This window comes from Grampus griseus (genome assembly GCF_964374135.1).
Source record: "Grampus griseus genome assembly, chromosome: 7".
NCBI lineage: Eukaryota > Metazoa > Chordata > Mammalia > Artiodactyla > Delphinidae > Grampus > Grampus griseus.
This window is the reverse complement of record NC_139001.1, coordinates 15,917,786-15,937,319: the sequence shown is the minus strand read 5'-3', so window position 1 is coordinate 15,937,319 and position 19,534 is coordinate 15,917,786. Positions and strand designations below refer to the sequence as shown.

Sequence of the window (19,534 nt, the reverse complement as noted above, 5' to 3'; positions counted from 1 at the left end):
TGTCTCTAAAATCATTGAAGCTTTCCTAGCTTTTGGAAGCTAATATTGTCTGCCCAAGCTCTTGGTCAAGAAATAGGCCACATATGCACCTAAATTCTGTGGCAAACTTGGGATAGGAACCCATTCATTACCAAAAGTTTACAAACATTCTTATCATCCAAAGATATTTAAAGATTTAAAAATATTATAAAAACGTGTAGCATTTTCTTGTCCTTGAACCACAGAGTAGAAAGGGGGTATAGGAAACAACGCGCCATGGATGGAAGAGGTGGCGGTGGGCACAGAAAAGGGATGGAAAGTCAAAGAAACACCTTTGCAAATTTCCTAGTATTAACCCTATCCTCCCCCACATCACTTCAGAAAAGGAGCCTTAAAAGGAGGAGTACACGTCACACCACTGCTCTTCCTGATGTAATCAAGGGTTGCTGGAAAGAACACAATTCTTATTAAAACACAAACACCAGCTGTGTTAGACCTAACTCATTTACACTTCATTAGAAGTAACCCCTCTAATCAGATGATTTGATTGCCTTGCTACTCAAAGTGTGGTCCTCAAAGGACCAGCAGCTTCGGCATCACCCGGAAGTTTGTAAGAAACGCAGACTCTCAGGCACACCCCACTCCCCCCCGAAGCAGAATCTTCAGTCCGCCAAGATCCCCAGGTGATTCACATGCACTGTGATGTTTGAGAGGCTCTCTCGCAGCACTTCTAAAGATGCAAACAAACTTGACTGGTTCAGGCAAGAGGTCATGTGGTTCCTAGACGTCTTTAAGGTGGGAAAGACTGCAGAGGATGGAGAAGGTGCCAAAGACAAACTGGCCTTCTTAGTATGTTCCATAAGGACCTGGTGGCCTGAAAATAGTTGCTTCCACTGGAAATCACCTGGTTGTATAATGGATTGCTAAGACCTGTGAGATTCAACTGATGGTGTTGACATAAGAACCATATATGTTACATATGTACAAGAATTAACTCAGACCCTCGTGATTGGCCTGTCAGCTGCAGTATTGGGCAAGAGAGGTTATGGAACTCCCCAAGGCACCTGAATTACAGCGAAGGTACACCCAGGTATTAGGAGACCCTTATCATCATGCTCCTATGATCTGAGTCAGAGCTCTGATTCATGTGCAAAACCCTCCGAACTATGTAAAATGCAGAAGTGTGCAATTAACTAGAGAATGAGAATCAAGAGCTGCTACTCTAATGAAATAAACCTCTTGGTTTTGCTTATTCCACTGAAACCAAATCACCTAAGCAGTATATTTTTCAACATACTTACTTATGTTTAAGATGCAAATAAAAACAAGAACAGTACTCCAGCCTCTATAATACGTCTCTCTTCCTTTTTTTTAACCAACTTTCTACTTGGAAGCCTCACTGCACAAACATCTGAAAGTTTTAATTATCTGTTTTCTCTGGGGTGGAGTCTAAACCTCAAGAATTAACAAAAGTTACCTCTTTGGCCAGTAGGCAGCAGTGAAGGGCAGCAGAAGAGGAACTGGCTGCAGGCAACAGGCTTCCCCCTGCAGCAGATATAAGCAAACCAATCACAATTAGAGACCAAAAAATCAGCTGTTGGGCCTTGTAGGGAGGTCGAGTGCCCTAATTAAGGAGGGAGTGCCCCAGAAAGAGCAGAAATCACCTATATGACCCCAGAAGAGGGAAGTTGCAGGAAGCAGGTAGAAAGGAAGACAAGAGGGAAACCAGCTGATTGCATCCTGGAGGGGACAGTTCTTGATGTCCAAGCCCAGGCTGCAGGCTTGGCCTCATGGAGCTCCTTCAAAGAGAGCTAGAATTCATTTCATTTGAGAGAATCACTCAGCATGCAGCCACTACCTCCCACATCGTTCTTGCAGATGAAGCCCCTGTGTCCCCCAGAGGAATGCAGTGAGGGTTGAGGTCTTAAATTGCCAAGTACCTACCCCACAATGACAAGAGCTGATGGAGTTTGGAGAGAGAGAAAGGGGTGGGGGGGCGAGGAGGAAATCACTCCTCAACCAATCAGAAAGCTTCAAAGCATGATGTCCATAATATATTCATTTAACCAACCCCCTCCTTTGTAAGACAACACACCCTTTACATGTAGGAGTAAATTTGGACCCAGGCAGATCCACAGGGACCGGTCCCAGGGCACTACTTTTGTAAAGATGACATGAGCCCAAGTACTTAAATTTGAATCTGGTTTTCCAAATACTGTTTAAGAATAAACTCCCCTCCCATTTAACTCCTCCCAACAAGTCTGTGCCTACAGTACCAAACTTTCTCAATTTTAAATATTCAGTCCTGCTGTACCATTAATACACATACACTTTTCAGGTAACTGAGTCAGTGGGAAAAATCTGGTCCCTATAAACACGCCTGTCTTCTAGAGAGATCCGATACCTCACAAGCAGTATATATGTGGTTTTTCATATATACATGAAGTCAGAAAAAAAATTGAATTCTGAAGATATGCTTTTGAGGGACATTTATTATGATCTTACGAACTCCTAGTTGTTATTCCTATGTTCTCCACTGAATTTAACGTTCTTAGCCTTTTCAATGTTTTCTTTGTTTTAAGGCCTTCTGGTCAAAATATTCCAAAGTCTTTATAATAAAAATATCAACAGGGGCTTCCCTGGTGGCACAGTGGTTGAGAGTCTGCCTGCCAATGCAGGGGACACGGGTTCGAGCCCTGGTCTGGGAGGATCCCACATGCCACGGAGCGGCTGGGCCCGTGAGCCACAACTACTGAGCCTGCGTGTCTGGAGCCTGTGCTCCGCAACAAGAGAGGCCGCGATGGTGAGAGGCCCGCGCACCGTGATGAAGAGTGGCCTCCGCTTGCCACAACTAGAGAAAGCCCTCACACAGAAACGAAGACCCAACACAGCAAAAATAAATAAATAAATAAACTCCTACCCCCAACATCTTAAAAAAAAAATCAACAGTACCTCAATCCAAATTTGTAACACATTTCACAATTGGCCTAGTTAATATGTGCTTAGACTCATAAGCAGTAATAATCACAATAGGTACAATTTCACGACTGCTTGCTCTGTGCCAGAAACTACAAGGTGCGTTAGCTGGTACTTCAACTACCACTCTGTCGGGCAGATACTATCTGCATTAGAGATGAAGATAAGATTCACCAAGGTAAGTAAGTTATTTCTCTCGTAGGCCCCACGGCCTCCTTGGTTAATTCCACACGTAAACATTAAGAGAGAGGGCCACGTCCACCACAGAGTTGTTGCCTGCCTACTGTGGACCAGCCTTCTTTCTAGATGTTCATAAACATTAGCTTATTTAATCCTCACAAAAACCTTGTGAGAGAAGTCTAATTTCTACAGAGATGTGGGTGAGAAAACCAAATGCCATAAATAAAATACATAGGGGTACAAAGAAAATAAATTATATTGAAAACAGCTATTTAAATGTTCTTAAAACTAAATTTATGACACGATACTATATTTGTTTCTTTATTATACCTGGCATCAGGTCTAATAATTACTATCCTTTATAAATGGTGAAGAACATATAAAATAATATGAAACTATCTGATTTCTTTTGGTGTCAAAGTTCCCAGATATTGCTAACACTACTGTGGTCTGCAGCCTACATTCTCAATTGAGGGAAATGCTAACTTTCAGATTCACAGTGCTGAAAATAAAGATGTAATTTTTTCCATCCAAGCTTGTGGATCCTTTGATTCTATTCTCTTCCTCTTGCTCAGACCTTCAGGACAGTTGTTTAACTTCAGAATTTTTTTGTATTGTTTACAGGTAAAAAAAAAACCCTCTCATTAACAGGATATTTTGAAATAGATGTGATTTTCCTCCTCAAATATCACTTGGTAGTTTTAACTCAGACAAGGTTGAAAACAGCAAAGTTCACAGATTTAAAATATGTTAAAGGGCGTGTTTGTTATCTGTGACTTTTAAGGGCTTCACTCTCTTTCCGTTTAGCCTTCATCAAAACTATTTAAAACTACTGCCGCATCACTTGATGTTCATTATGCAGTGAATAAATGGAGATATAAATTGCAGCCAGTCTTCTCTAGAAATCTATAGTTTGGCCTGATCGAACATTTCTCAGGCACTGCGGTTGCAAAAACCAGTTCTCCGTTTGCTGAAATTCTGTCTTTATCGTATAAAACCGCTAGATGGCACTGATGGTTTGATATTCATCTTTCCCCTGGCATATCACCTCCTCACCAACCTCCCCCCCCAAAAAAACCCTGATTTTGAAATGAAGAAGATTATGTGGCAACGTTATCCACAAACTCTAAGAGTTGACATCTTTTTCTGAAGTGAATTAAAGCTTTCTTCATTCTATTCGTATTTTATCTTTTAAAGACCATTACATCATTTAATTCCTTTGATTCTCCAGAAGCTTTTTCAAGTCCATTAGAACTTCAGTAATTCAAGATGTTTCACACCAATTAGAACTACCTTCTCTAAAACATTCTGTGTTTTTCCTGCAAAAACATAAGCCATGGGAAGCCTTGCTTCCTATCTGGGATGCTGGCAACAGAAGCATTTTTAGAGTAGTGAAACGATTCTGTGAAATGCCTTCCTGTCATAGGAGCTGAGATACTTGTCCTGCAGTGCTTGAGAGAAATCACATTTTGGGGCTGAAGCATCAGTCATGGGTCATAAATAGGACAAGGGCTGCACTTAATAAAAAATTGGACCAACACACTCTACAGTGATATGGGATTTGTGAGAAGTACTTTTAAGGGAGTAATAAAATGTAACTATGGTTTAAAACTGTCTCTCAAAATAAGCACAGTCATTATATTAGCAACTAAAGTAACATACCAGCCAGCACTATCAAGATATATTCCTAGCAGTACTGAAGTCCTACTGTTGTATGCCCTTGGTGTAAAACATGATTGCTGTTAATTTTTCATAACTTTGCATACTGCATGTAAGATCACATGAAATAAATCAATGAGTGCCAGCTACTGTATTTATCGTTTGGAACAAAAGGAGGCATCTGACTGGTTATCAATGAGAAGGTGGTATTCTCATCCTCTCAGCCTCTGATAGGTAACGCCATTGGAGCCATGATTGACAAGCCCACATCTGAGTGTGTGGAATCTGGTAATTCGTTCTAAATATTTATACCTCAATTTACCATCAAAAGCCAGACTTGTGTTTAGCTTTTCCCAATTTAAAATTTCATCCCAAGACATAGCAACCTTCGAAATGTTTACTACATCTCCTAAAGTTAAGATTGCCATGAATACAAAAATAAGGGTTTTCCTTTCCAACAAGGAAGAGGAAAAGAAAAAAGGAATTAAACTCTCAAACCTGAAGAGGCCATTCTTAATGCTCGTTACCACTCTACTGCTTTGGGTCAAATACTTATGGGTCCATGCAGGGGAGGGCAGCCTTAGAAAGCAGGCTGGTATTAAATAAAACCCAAAGAAGCTTGAATGAATGAAATGAGAGTAGATCACAAAAGGAGTTTGTCTCATCTCTAGGTTTTCTTGTGGCTGCGTTTATGTGTTTACTTGAGAAGGGGTATTTATTTCCACATGGCGTTCAAAATCATTTGGCTGCCATGTCTAATATTCCCAGCCAGCATGCCAGGTCCCAGAGCGCCACAATTTGTACCGTTCACCATTGGTTGCAGGTAGTGACTCCAGGATTCTTCAGTATTGCTTTACGGGTTATGAGGGAGACGTTTTCTCCTGGGCAGCAAGGGGCTGAGGGGATCAGTCTAAGGATATATTGGGTGCTTTAGTAACAGTGGTTCCTTGCAGCATCTCAAGAGCAGTTTCCCCTAGAGTGAGAAGAAAGTAAGAAGCCAACCCAGTCCCTGGAATGGAATGTTAGGGAAAAAAATTATGCCTTCCGGTTCTAATACAAGTGTCTTGCTAAATGCTTCTAATTTGTACTTTTTTTTCTTTTTTCGAAATTATTACCTTTCGATCTGGATATGGGAGAACCACTTTCAAAGGTTCATTTAGTTAAGTGCTTTTTAAGCATTTGTTTTGACTTAAGTTGGCCACACTCTTTTCCTAAGATTGCCCTACAAATTAGCATGGAATTATTGCCTTTTGCCCAAAGAAAAAGAGGTGGCAAATAGTAATAATGGTAAGGCAAGTGTAGACCAGAACTCTAAATCTTGAAAGAGTTTACTTACTTTCCAGCAAAAGGGGTAGCGTATGGGCAATAGAATACACGTTCTGTATGTGTGTGTGTGTGTGTGTGTGTGTGTGTTATGCCACATAAGAATTCTTTCATATGTCAATAATTTTGTTTCTTTGGGAAATCGACTTCATCGGAGGCAGACTCGCTTTGCCCAGTATTTTTGGACACATTCACTAGTCTCTCTGGGTTTTTTCATCTGACCTGTCTGCATGATTAGACTACAAATCAATCAATATAACTCTTGATCTTCTGCCATCTTTAACTTTGTACTTTATGATGATACAATGATCTCACCGTGGCTGGTTTCAGCCAGACCCCTGGGTCTGCCAGTTACCTTCGCATGTGCCAGGAGGTGAACATGAACTCATTTCAGGAAAAACAGACTGATTTGTTCAGGTGTGAGCAGTGGCTTTTTTAACTGCCAAAGCATTCCAGTTCAACAAGATGTTCCAAGAAAATATAATTTTGGAACCAGTCCGTTCAGCTCTAGGTAGGAGAGGCCGCTTAATTACTCTCAGGTGGTCAGAGTAGAAACAGCAAGAGCAGGGTCTTAGCTACACGGCAACCAAAGCCTGTCAGGAGCAGGTAGGTGGGCTCTGAGCCCTCCTGAAGGATCAGGTACAGAAAGTAAGGGAAGGAACTGCGCCTGGTCTCCTTCACGACAGAAGTGACTGGAAAGTGCCAAGGCCAAGTCATGGGCAAGGGGCAGAGAAGGCACAAGGTGGAGGGCATCTCGAGCCTGAATCCGATTTGTCTCAGATTCCCTGAGATCTTATCAGAGTCACTCTCTGCTGTTTTGCTGTCTGCATTCCTACGTCTCTCCTGCCACTTCTCATTACTTTATCTCCCACTTGAAAAGGTTTCATTGTTTAATAATCTGCAGCGTTTCTGCTAATGAATCCAGTCCAAATGTTTGAGCTGCAAGACAAGTCTGTCCTGAAACTGCTCTCTCCTTCATCCTGCTTCACATAAATGTGAACAAGGCAGAGAGACAGGGAAGAGAGATACCGTAAGGAAATAAATAGCACGTCAAGTTCTCTTTATTTAGACAGTGATTTTCCCCAAACTTAGTTAAATTCCAAAAATTTCACTGGGCTCCATTCTATCAAAACTCAGTTCCCTCCCAGGTGTGTTAACTTAAGTACATCCTACTCTGAAAAGGATCAAGGACCACTGATGGCTGAAGAGGAATGAAATTCAGTGCTCTGACTTGAAAGACTGGAAACCCTATTCCCATAAGCCTCAGGAGGAAGCCTAGTTTAAGTAGGTGCCAGTTTACAAGTTAACATGTTCGCATGATGGCAAAAGGGAGAAGCCATCTGACTTTATAAGCTAAGACAGCTTCACACTGAGATAATGTGAAAACACAGTTTTGGAAAGGCTGAACCTCAGACTGTCAAAAAATTTAAAATCTATGGTCTGGGGGCTTCCCTGGTGGTGCACTGGCTGAGAGTCGGTCTGCTGATGCAGGGGACATGGGTTCGAGCCCTGGTCCAGGAAGATCCCACGTGCTGTGGAGCAACTAAGCCCGTGCGCCACAACTACTGAGCCTGTGCTCTAGAGCCCGCGAGCCACAACTGCTGAGCCCACGTGCCACAACTGCTGAGGCCTGCACGCCTAGAGCCCGTGTTCTGCAACAAAGAGAGGCCACCGCAATGAGAAGCCCGCACACCGCATCGAAGAGTGGCCCCCGCTCGCCGCAACTAGAGAGAGCCCGCGCACAGCAACAAAGACCCAACGCAGCCAAAAATAAATAAAACAAATAAATTTATTTTTTTTAAAAAAGCCTATGGTCTGTGGCCAGGATTCCTCATAGAGATAAATTATAAATAAGGTTTCCTAGGGATCTGAGTTAGATCCCAATACGAAATATATCACTAAGGACAATCGGTCTGTCTGAGCTGGTGTCTGCATGCACAAACTAGTTTGGCTCTTTGATGCATATGAAAATCATTTTGGTTCTGAGAAGAGATTAAATTCACAAGTGCCTTTTCCTCCCCTACATATCGCCAGACTGGCTCAACTGATTTTTTTCCCACTATCTGGCATAGGATAAATAATCATATGTATATTCAAGACACAAAGGGAAAAGCAATAATGCCTGAAGAATTTGAGTAAGGCTAAGCCCGTGCCAGAAGCGCTGTTGCTATGAGAATATAGTGAGAACCAGTGAGAAAATGTGACCAGTGCCATTTGCTATAACACAACAATTGGTCTAAATCATGGCACTAAGTACTAGTCATGTTATTTTCTTCATCTTTAAAACTGATGGATAGCATTTTGCATGTACCACACAGAAGCATTTTGAAGATTAAAGCGACACACTGGGTCCCTGAGTGAAAGGTGTTTTATAGTGCAAGATTTTATTATTACAATTATTTCTATATCAAGATTTTTTTACCTTGGTTTAGGTTTATAACCATCCTTCATCCAATGTGAAACTCCCCAAAAAAGAGGTAGAACATTTAGTCTGCTAAAAAATAAATAAATAAAAATAGCTAATTTTGCTAATAGTAATGAAATTCAAAATCAGTTTTAAAGCCAAGTAAATATTTTCACCAATTCAAATAGAAATATTCAATTCTAACAAGAGTGCAGTGAAACTGATACCGCCACGCATTATTGGGGATGCTGTAATTAGCTTCAGCCATTTGGTAAATCTATTTGGAAACATATATTGAAAGTTCTTAATAAAATAGCTTAAAATATAAAAGAAGATATAAGGACATGTTCAGCAAAGAACAATTTACAGCAATAGAAAAACTGGAGGCAATTCTAATATCTTCTAATAGTATGATTGAGCAAATTATAATACAAACTTAGAATCCTGATTATACAGTCAACATTGTGCTTACTTTCCAAGAAGCAATGGAGAAAGATACTTACAATATAATGTGAGTCTCAAAAGCAGAATACAATTCAAAGAATGCAAAATGACATATACTACTCTAATGCTATTAAAAGAATATAAATAAAGAGAAAATAGAATATGTACAAATGGTAATCGTTGCTCTGTTAGGAGAATGGATACTTGGCCTTTTTAAAGGAAGTTGAACTCCCAAATCAAAGAAAAAAGGAACAAAGATCTTGAACATCAGAAATAGGATAGAAGTCATTGCCTTATCAGAAACAAGTCAAAACCAAAAACAACGAGTCTTCGTGGAAAGCCCAGCTGCAAAAACACAAACCTAACTTCAAGTCTGTCGATTTATTCAGGTAAAGTCGCTGATGAATCTGGGCTGAAGTATCAGGCACTGGTTTTAGTTACTCAACTTGAAAACCACCTCCAGGTTGTAGGGAAATGAGAAAAGGGAAGCTCAGGCTTCTGAAGAAAGACTTGAAAAGTTAAATATGTTTCGTCTGGGAGGAAAGATGGAGAGGTGATCTCATTTCAGTGTTTGGATACCTGGAGCAGATATTGCAGGACCAAGGAGGTGACGTGCCCTGCTCACTCAGAAGCAGTAGGAAACGGCAGAAGGAAAGGGTTACATTAGAAAGATTTCCTCTCAAAGATAATTATATGTTTATTCCAGTTTTAGTCTGAATGACAGGATTACAGTCCCCTCCCCATCTGTAATCCAGGGAGAATAATGCTTGCCACAGAAGTTTTAATGGCTATAACATCTGTAAAATACTTTGAGCTCTTCAGATGAAACATGCCATGTGAATGGGGAGAATTATTGTTATTATTTTTGTCTCCTGCCTTCCCAATTGGTATGTTTCCTTGTGACATTTATGGGACCCCTCCAGCCAGCCAGCTGCTCTGTAACATGTCATCCCAGTGATATTTTAAATCCTTCACGTGGTTCTCATCTTACTCAGAACAAGAACAGCTGAAACGTTAATTGTTCGTCATGAAAAAGTAGAAGCCACAGTACCCCTTCAGGGCTTAGGGGTCAAAGTTTTTCCTAACATCCACTTGAAGGCCTATGTCCAGGCTTCCTAGTGAGGGTACGTTTGATGGGTCTTGTCTTTCTGTTTCCTTTGAAGATCATCAACTGATGGGAGAGCCTTGGACATACAGCCTCCTTCCAAGATTTCTTTTATAAGAGTTCATTCAGATTCAACTAATGCCTATGAAATCCCTACTCAGTGTGTGCTTGGCACTCTTTGCAGACCTTTGACACACATTGTCTCATTGTTTAAAATAACCTTTTCCCCTATTGAGTAGCAACACATGCTTTTGATTGTTCAAAAAATGGAAAATGCAGGGAAGTTTAAAGAAGCAAAAATAAATAAATAAATACCCTATACTAATCCTAATACTCAGGAAGACAATCATTGTTGCTGTGTCTGTGTATTCTAAGACTGTGTGTGTGTGTGTCTGCGTGTGCATGTCTATTTACCCACTTAACGTTATTTCATAAACATTTTCCCACATTATTAAATTTTCTTCGCAAGCACAGTTGGTCAGGCTGGCACGATACTCCGACCTGTGTAGAGGCCATATGTTTTTATGCTTTACCTCACCTAATTTTCATACCATCTGCAATTCAAGTGAACTAATTGATGAAGAATTCATTCATTGATTGTTTGTATAAGTTGTTTATACTGGATCTTTTACAATATATTTGGCCTTCAAAATAACCCTAAGAGAGAGAAAGAACAGCTAGTCTTATCATTTGCTGGCTAAAAAACAGACCCAGAGGGATAAAAGCTTCAGTCCAGGTTCACACATCCAGGAATCTGAAGAACAGAATCCAGGCCTCAGTGAATACCACCAAATCTTGAACTCCTAGATTATTCTATTGGTTTCCACAAAGGTTGTCCCTCTGAGATTATGCTGATAGACTGGTGGTCAAATCATAGCAGTTAAATAAGGAAGGTGGGTAATTTGTAGAGTTTTTTAAAAGATGCCCTCTTGGTCGTTTCCTTGACACCTGCATTCAGACAACATATTTACTTCCCTTTATACTTACAAAGCACTTTCACACTCTCATAATTTCCCATCTGATTTTCACATTAACCTTCGGCATCAGGCAGGTCAGGAAATATGGTCCCTATTTTACTTATGATAAAACTGAGGCCCAGAAAGAGGTAGTGACTTGCTGAGGTCATGTCAATGGTCTTGAAACTCAATCTGCTGACCCCTAGCTCTTCCCATTGTATCACATTGCTTGTGACTTACATTTATTTCACTTTCCAGCATTTTGATTACTGTCCATTTTGTTTGTCCTTTCTTCTTTCCCCCTGCAATCATTTTCTGGCTCTTGCATCTAGAAATATCTTCATCTCATTTCTGGCCCCAAATTCTTCCATACCTCCTAGTTACGGCACTATTGTTTCTTTTTTTAAATTTAATTTAATTTATTTATTTTCTATACAGCAGGTTCTTATTAAAGGAACTGCTATTTTATAACTATTATAAAATAGTTATCTATTAGTGTATATGTGTCAATCCCAGTCTCCCAATTCACCCCCCCTCCACCCCCCACTTTCCCCCCTTGGTGTCCATACGTTTGTGCTCTACATCTGCAGCACTATTGGCTTGAATAGAAAAATAATTTTCCTTACTGAAAACTCTGCAGGTCTCTATAAAAAGGGGTATCAGAGAAACTGTAATGCTGAACAGTTTCTACGAGCCAGGTGCTGTGGCCAAGCTTGGTAGATACTATCTCACTGACTTCTCCTAACAGCTCTCAGGTACACTCTGTTATTTCACATTTCATTTTACAAATGAAACTAACAAAGCTTAGAAGGACAAATGACTTAAGGAGAAAGGAAGTTGGAACTTGAACTGAGACCATCTGACCCTACTTCTCCATAGCGCACTCACTCTTAAAATACTTCACTTGGCTTCACATAAGAAGTAAATCGAAAGAAAATTCTCGCCTCACCCCCATTTTTAAAAGAAACTGAGGCAGGTCTGGATTTATAACCAAGTGGCTTTACTAACAGAATCATGTGCCGCTATTACACGAACATGCACTTAATGATTGCAAACCAAAGGTCTAGCTGATAAAAGTGTATCACCAGGTGAAAGTAAATTCAGGTTTTTGTGTCTCGGTAAAGTTATAGGACACATACAACTCTTTTCTCCCTCACCTCACCCCTTCCTCCCAGTTTCAATCACCGTAACAGTAACATTGACAGATACACATTCTCATAGTTTGTTTTAGACAAGTTCAGAAATCAGCAATAAAGAATAGAAGTGTCGAGCTTCCCTGGTGGCGCAGTGGTTGAGAGTCCGCCCGCCGATGCAGGGGACGCGGGTTCGTGCCCCGGTCCAGGACGATTCCATGTGCCGCGGAGCGGCTGGGCCCGTGAGCCACGGCCGCTGAGCCTGCGCGTCCGGAGCCTGTGCTCCACAACGGGAGAGGCCACAACGGTGAGAGGCCCGCGGACGGCAAAAAAAAAAAAAAAGACTAAAACTGTATAGCTAAGGAATACAAGAATGTAGGATGTATTCTACAATGAAAAATATTTTTGATAGCCTTGCTTACTTCACAAATCAAAGTGCCTTACTTCCTGGGTTCTGCTGTAACAACTGGTATGAAACTTTAGCTGGAGTTTCTATTTTAGTTAAACAGGACTATACAAACAAAAACAATTGGAGGCGTTCAAAGAAGAGTAATTGCAAAAACAAAATTAAAAAGAAGATGAAGAAGAAGAATTCAGTCCTAAGGTAAGTGTAACGCAACTTGAAATCCATATTTGCAAGGAGAACTAACCTTCACGCCTTCTCTCCTTTCTCTTTCCAATGTTGACCCACATTGATTTAAGTCATGGACCTAAATGACTCAAAACTACCCTCCGAGTATTTCTCTGATCCAGACCTCACTCTCCTTTAATCAGTCCTGAGCATCAGGTACTAACTCATCTCCTGGTTCCTAACCTCTTGCCTGCCAAGTCATCCTTCCAGCTGTCCACAGAATTATTTTCACCAGATACACAAGTGATCCTATCACTCCCCAGGCTCAAAGTCTCCAATGCTTCCTCCGTTTTATAAATCCTGGCTGCCAAATGTCACCTCTGTAGGTCTCTGGCCAATCTCTCCAGACTCTTCTCCCAACAGATTGTTTCTCACAACCCTCCAACCCCCACACTTCCCCATCTTTATGAACTCCATTTTCTTTTTCTTCCTTTCTGTTTATTATTTTTTGTGAGAGTTCTGTTTTATTTGGCAGAAATTTTTAGCATTTCAAGCCCACGAGGTGGCCTCTCGGGTAACCCTGAGAGCTGCTCGGAGGAGGTGAGGGGGGAGCTAGGATGTATAGGAGTTTTGCAACAAAGGGCAGGTAGTAGGAACAAAAGATTCCTGTTAATTAAAGAAAACTAGAAATCTCAAGTTAAGGAATGTAGCGCTTTTCTATGTATGGGATGATGAAATCATTCACTGAAATCATTCCTTTGTTAGGCACCCCAAGCTATCTGGGGGCCAGTATTCTGTAGTATTTTCACATCCTGAGTTTCCTCAGGGCTTCCTGTGGGGAGGGGCTGCAGTCTGATGGCTGCTAGATGGTAGGTATTCTTTCCCTTCCTGGGTTCACTCAGGGCTCACCAGCTCACCATCAGCAGTGGCTGGGCTGTGGCTGCAATCACCGAACTCCATTTTCAAGTGTACAAAACTTACCTGGAGAAAGGAGAGAAGGAAAGGAAGAGGTCCAACACTTACAGAGCATCTCTCGTGTGCTGGAGTCCTCACTGGCCATCAGGGTCCCATCCCAGACCGTGGGCCTTGAGGCTGCATGGTTGAAACAAGCACGGAGACTGCAGATGAGAAGCCGCTCAGCCTGGTGACCACCAGTGATATGGGAAGAACTGACAAGGTAGGAAGGAGAAGCAGTGAGACTTGCAGACAGCAAGATTAGAGCCCACAGCAGGAACTGGTGAGCTCAGAGCAACATGGGACACACTGTGCTCTCCCTTCCTGGCATCCCTGACCCCTTATCACCGCCAGGAGTGAGAATCACTGCCCTCCTTCTACTTGCTCCCCATTGCTGCTTTTAAACCATCGTACAAAATCGTCACTTCGTTGAGCTTTCACACATCTTCCCATTCCATCCTCTGTGCCTTTCTCCTCACAGTCACAACAGATTCCCCCCTTGAGAACTTTGAGGTCCAAATCCAGCTCTCAGCCTTTTGTCTCCATCTGTCACCAGGAATGACCTTAACATCCACGGTGACAATCTATCTGACCTACTCTGCTCAACATTCTCTAATCTTCATGACTCTAACAGTCTTTTGTCACTCATCGACCACCCACTCCATGGCCACGCCCAAGACTTTGTCATTGTCCAGAGGTGTTTCTGCTTCACCTCTGACATGTTTAACTCCAACGTACCAATCCTTGACCACACTCTCTTGACCTCACGGCTCTTATATCTTCCCGTTTCTCGGTCCTTCCCTTCCATTCCATTCTGAGGCAGGAGATAGATGGGTCCCTGGCTGAGCAGCTAGAGTTTGTCCCCTGTGGACAGATAACTCCAAGATGAAGACGAGGAGGAACTGAGCCCCACCCAGATAAGAGACCACAGATTTCTCATTCTCAAGGTCAATGACACCTTTCCAACTATACACGTGCAGAAAGGCTCCTTGGAAATCAAAAGGGAGTGATGCCGACCTACCCATAGGCCTCTTCACCAGAATACATTTTGGCTAAGAGATGCACATGCACACATGGGAGGATCCTGAGATAAACCAAATACAGACTCAGAACCAGGTAAAGCAAGACGAGTGGCCAAAGGAAACCCGGAAGAAATGCCACACATAAGTGATTCAAACTACCACGAGGGCGCGACTTTCTCTCTCAGCCCGCCTGTCTATCCACACGTACTATCTGTCCTCTTAATAAACGCTTTACTTGTTTCACTACTTTCCGTCTTTGTGGGAATTCATTTCTGCAAAGCCCTTTGGGCCAGGGCCTTGTCACTGGCCATTGGTCTAGCGGCTAGGATTTAGCACTCTCACTGCCACAGCCGGACCTCCATCTCTGGCTGGGAACTGAAATCCTGCTTCAAGCTGCTGCAGGCCAAGGCCACCCAAGATGAATTCCTTTACATATTCATGGACACATACTTTCCTATCCATCCCAGATCCCATGGACCCTCATTTTAACCACTTGCGTTTCAATCAATTCACTCCTCTTTTTAAGAAGGTGTTTATGCCTCCAACTTTATAGAGGAAAAAACCGAAGCTGTTGGACATATACTTCCTCAGCTCTTCACCCCTACCTAAAAATCTATGTCTGCATAACCAGGATTTTCTTTTTCCCAGGCCAAATGGAGAAGTGTTCCTACTCTCAAACTAGGCTATTTTCTCCACTTAAGTTCTTGATCTCACCTCTTATGTCCTTGCTCCATTGGTTATTCTTTCTTTCTCCTTTTTTTTCAGTCTTCCCCTTTCAACCGATTTCTTCCTCACAGACTATCAGTAAATTCAAGTGCCTCACATTTAAAAATTCCCTTCTGAAAAATAAATTAAAATTCCCTTCTGCTTCCCCCTGACTATCCCCTAATCCTCCCTCCTTTCATTCCCACGTAGCTTCCCACAAGGAATGGTCTAGACTCTCAACTTTCATTTATGGGCATCTTATTCAAATGAGATTATGATCCAGTAGGTCTAGGATGGAGACTGAGAGTTTGAACTTCTGATAAGCTCCTGGGTGAGGCCAGTACAAAGGGTCTCGAGACAATCCACTTCTTCAACTCAGATGTACTCTTCAATCCACTGTAATCTGGCTTCTGCCCCACCACTTCCACACCCTGGCATGGTCACCAATGACTTCTTATTTGTCAAATCAAATGAGTATGTGTCAAAATTTATGACCTCTTAGAGGGAAATCCGGTTTACTATTCCTATTGTGGAACTACAACCTTGACCTCCATGATGCCACTCTGTCTCTTTCTCCTTCTCTGATCATCCATTCTTAGGCTGCACAACTGGCTCCTTTTCTTAGTCTGCTTGGGCTGCCATACAAAGTTCCATAGACTGCGTGGCTTTAACAACAGAAAATGTTTTCTTACAGTTCTGGAGGTAGAAGCCCCAGATCAAGGTCCAACAGGGTCCGTTTCTGGTCAGAGCTCTCTTCCCCACTTGCAGATAGCAGACTTCTTGCTGTGTCCTCACATGGCCTTCTCTCAGTATTTATGTGTGGAAAGATCTCTCTCTCTCTTCCTCTTCTTATATGGCCACCAACCCCTTTGGATTAGGACCATAGCCATATGACTTCATTAACCTTAATTATCTCCTAAAAAGCCCTATTTCCCAAACAGTCATATTGAGGGTTAGCGTTTCAACATATGAATTTTATTTTATGAACAATTCAGTCCATAGCATCTTCCTTTGTTCTATCTTCAAAAGTTCACATCCTGCAGAGTTCTGTCCTATGCCTTCTCTCTTCATTCCTTATGCCTGGAGAGTTTCATTTACACTCTTGTCTTCAGCTACTCATACATGAGTGAGAGTGAAATCTTTATTGCAAGCCCTGTTGTGTGTATCCAGACACCTTCTGGATGTTTCCACTTGAGTGACCCTCAGAAATCTCAGACTCAGTATTACCTGCCCTTCCTCTTGTTTCCTTGTCTTCATAATCCATTAGTCACACCAGACAGAAGCTGGAGTACCCTCTCAGCAGCCCCATGGCTCCTGCCCACTGCCACTTCCTCTGCACTCAAGTCATTCAAGCTCCTTTATACCAGTCTGCTTTTAGACCTCAGGACCTTCCAGGCAGGAAGACAGAATGAGAAAGGATGTAGTCCTTACAGTCAGACTACCTGGATTTGAATTACAATTCCATCCCACCACTCACTAACGGTGTAACCTAAGGCAATATACTCACTGTGCCCCAGCTTCCCCATCTGTAAGATGAGGGTTATTATAATAATTCTCCCTACATCATTGTTATGTTGTTGTTATGAGGTGTAAGTGAAATAATCCATATAAAGCTCTTAGCTGGGTACGTAATGAAAATTCTACTAATTTTCTATTAATTAGTTAATATTGTAGTCGTTTGCTCATCCCTTCCACTTTCCCTGGATTATCTTTCCCTTCCCTTGTCTCCCTATCAAATACCTATTCATCTTTCAAATTTCAGCCCAAAGTAAATGCTCTTCAACAGATGTATGTTGATACAAGTTGCACAACTTGATAAAGTTACTTTATAAACTTTGAATTGTACACTTGAAAGGGCTAAATCATATGATTGTAAAAAAATGCATCAAATAAGTTTTATGTACACATTTTTTTTCTAGAGACTCGGGATTTACAGATGAGTAAAACCAGCAAATTGATATAACCAATTATTTATACCAAGAAATAATATTTACACACCAGAATAAAGAAATCAGGTTTATATAACGCAACAGCATAAAAACACTGTCCTACAACTAACAACTTAAGATGACTGATCAAGATCTAAGCCCTTAACACATCAGTGAGGGTCGTGAATTTGCCCAGCATCTCAGCTCCGCCTAGAGATGTGAGGGACTTAGGGATGGCATTCTGCTCCAGACGATAGCATCACATTTTGTGTTGAATCTAAAAGACTCTTTTCTGAGACAAGGAACCCAGCAGGGATTTTTCTCACTTGATTGGGAGGTGAGGTGTTAAAGTCAAATGCTCTTCATTCCACCCCCGACCCGGGCTCTGCCTTGTTGGGTCTTGTGGGTCGTGTGGCCGATGCCCCAGGTTCTGGGGCCTTTCAGGGACTCAGCCCTTCAGCGCCGCTACCCCAAGCCTAGGTCTTACTGTGAGCCGCTCCAGCCTGCTGGAGACAATGCCGCTTAAATATATCCCTCGCCAAAGGCAGGCACCGCCATTGGGCACATTGTGGCGGTCACTGGTGCAGCGGTGAACGTCCAATTTGATGAGGGACTGCCACCCATCCTAAATGCCCCGGAAGTGCAAGGCAGGGAGACCAGTCTGGTTTTGGAGGCAGCCCAGCATTTGGGTGAGAGCACAGCAAGGACCATTGCCATGTGTGGTACAGAAGGCTTGCTTAGAGGACAGAAAGTCCTGGATTCTGGTGCACCAGTCAAAATTCCTGTTGGCCCTGAGACCTTGGGCAGAATCATGAATGTCATTGGAGAATATATTGATGAGGGAGGTCCCATCAAAACCAAACGCTTTGCCAGTATTCATGCTGAGGCTCCTGGATTCGTGGAGATGAGCGCTGAGCAGCAAATTCTGGTTACTGGTATCAAGGTTGTGGATCTGCTGGTTTCCTAGGCCAAGGGTGGCAAAACTGGGCTCTTCGGTGGTGCTGGAGTTGGCAAGACAGTACTGATCGTGGAGTTAATCAACAACGATGCCAAAGCCCATGGTGGTTACTCTGCGTGTGCTGGTGTTGGTGAGAGGACCTGTGAGGGCGATGACTTATACCATGAAATGATTGAGTCTGGTGTTATCAACTTAACAGATGCAACCTCTGAGGTAGTGCTGGGGTACAGTCAAATGAATGAACTGCCTGGTGTTCAGGCCTGGGTAGCTCTGACTGGATTAACTGTAGCTGAATACTTCAGAGACCAAGAAAAGGCCGAGATGCATTGCTGTTGATCAATGACGTCTTTCACTTCACCCAGGCTGGCTCAGAAGTGGCTGCTTTATTGGGCAGAATCCCTTCTGCTGTGGTTATCAGCCTACCCTGGCCACTGACATGGGTACCATGCAGGAAAGAATCACCACCACCAAAAAGGGATCCATCATATCTGTGCAGACTATCTACATGCCTGCTGATGACGTGACTGACCCTGCCCCTGCCACTACCTTGGCCCATTTGGATGCTGCCACTGTGCTGTCCCATGCTGTCGCTGAGCTGGGCATCTATCCATCTATGGACTCCACCTCTCCCATCATGGATCCCAACATTGTTGGCAATGAGCGTTATGATATTGCCTGTGGGATGCAAAAGATCCTGCAGGAATACAAATCCCTCCAGGACGTCCCTGCCATCCTGGGTATGGATGAACTTTCTGAGGAAGACAAGTTAGTTGTGTTCTGTGCACGGAAAGCACAGTGCTCTTATCTCAGCTACTCCAGGTGGCTGTAAAGTTAAGCTCAAGGATCAGCTCCAGCATGAATTCATTTTTTTAATTTTTCTCTCGGCCCCATGAATTAATGGTCCCTCTTTCCTCCACTATATCCAGTACCTGCTTCTAACACAGTTTTTATATAATTTGTTTACATGTCTGCCTCCCTTTTTTATTTTTATTTTTATTTATTTTTATTTTTTTTATAATTTTTTTTTTAAACTTCAATCATTCTTTGGCAAAGATTAGTCCTTTGTTTTATTAATTAATTAATTTATTTTTGCTGTGTTGGGTCTTCGTTTCTGTGCGAGGGCTTTCTCCAGTTGCGGCAAGCGGGGGCCACTCTTCATCGCGGTGCGCGGGCCTCTCACTGTCGCGGCCTCTCTTGTTGCGGGGCACAGGCTCCAGACGCGCAGGCTCAGTAGTTG

General features: G+C 42.4%; 1 pseudogene across 1 annotated transcript; it reads left to right on the top strand.

Moving 5' to 3' along the window:
• Positions 1 to 13,826: 13,826 nt before the first annotated feature.
• Positions 13,827 to 19,126, top strand: LOC309824975 (ATP synthase subunit beta, mitochondrial-like; annotated as a pseudogene). The gene is made up of 2 exons: positions 13,827 to 13,907; positions 17,691 to 19,126. The product of its transcript is annotated as an ATP synthase subunit beta, mitochondrial-like (transcript).
• Positions 19,127 to 19,534: the final 408 nt, after the last annotated feature.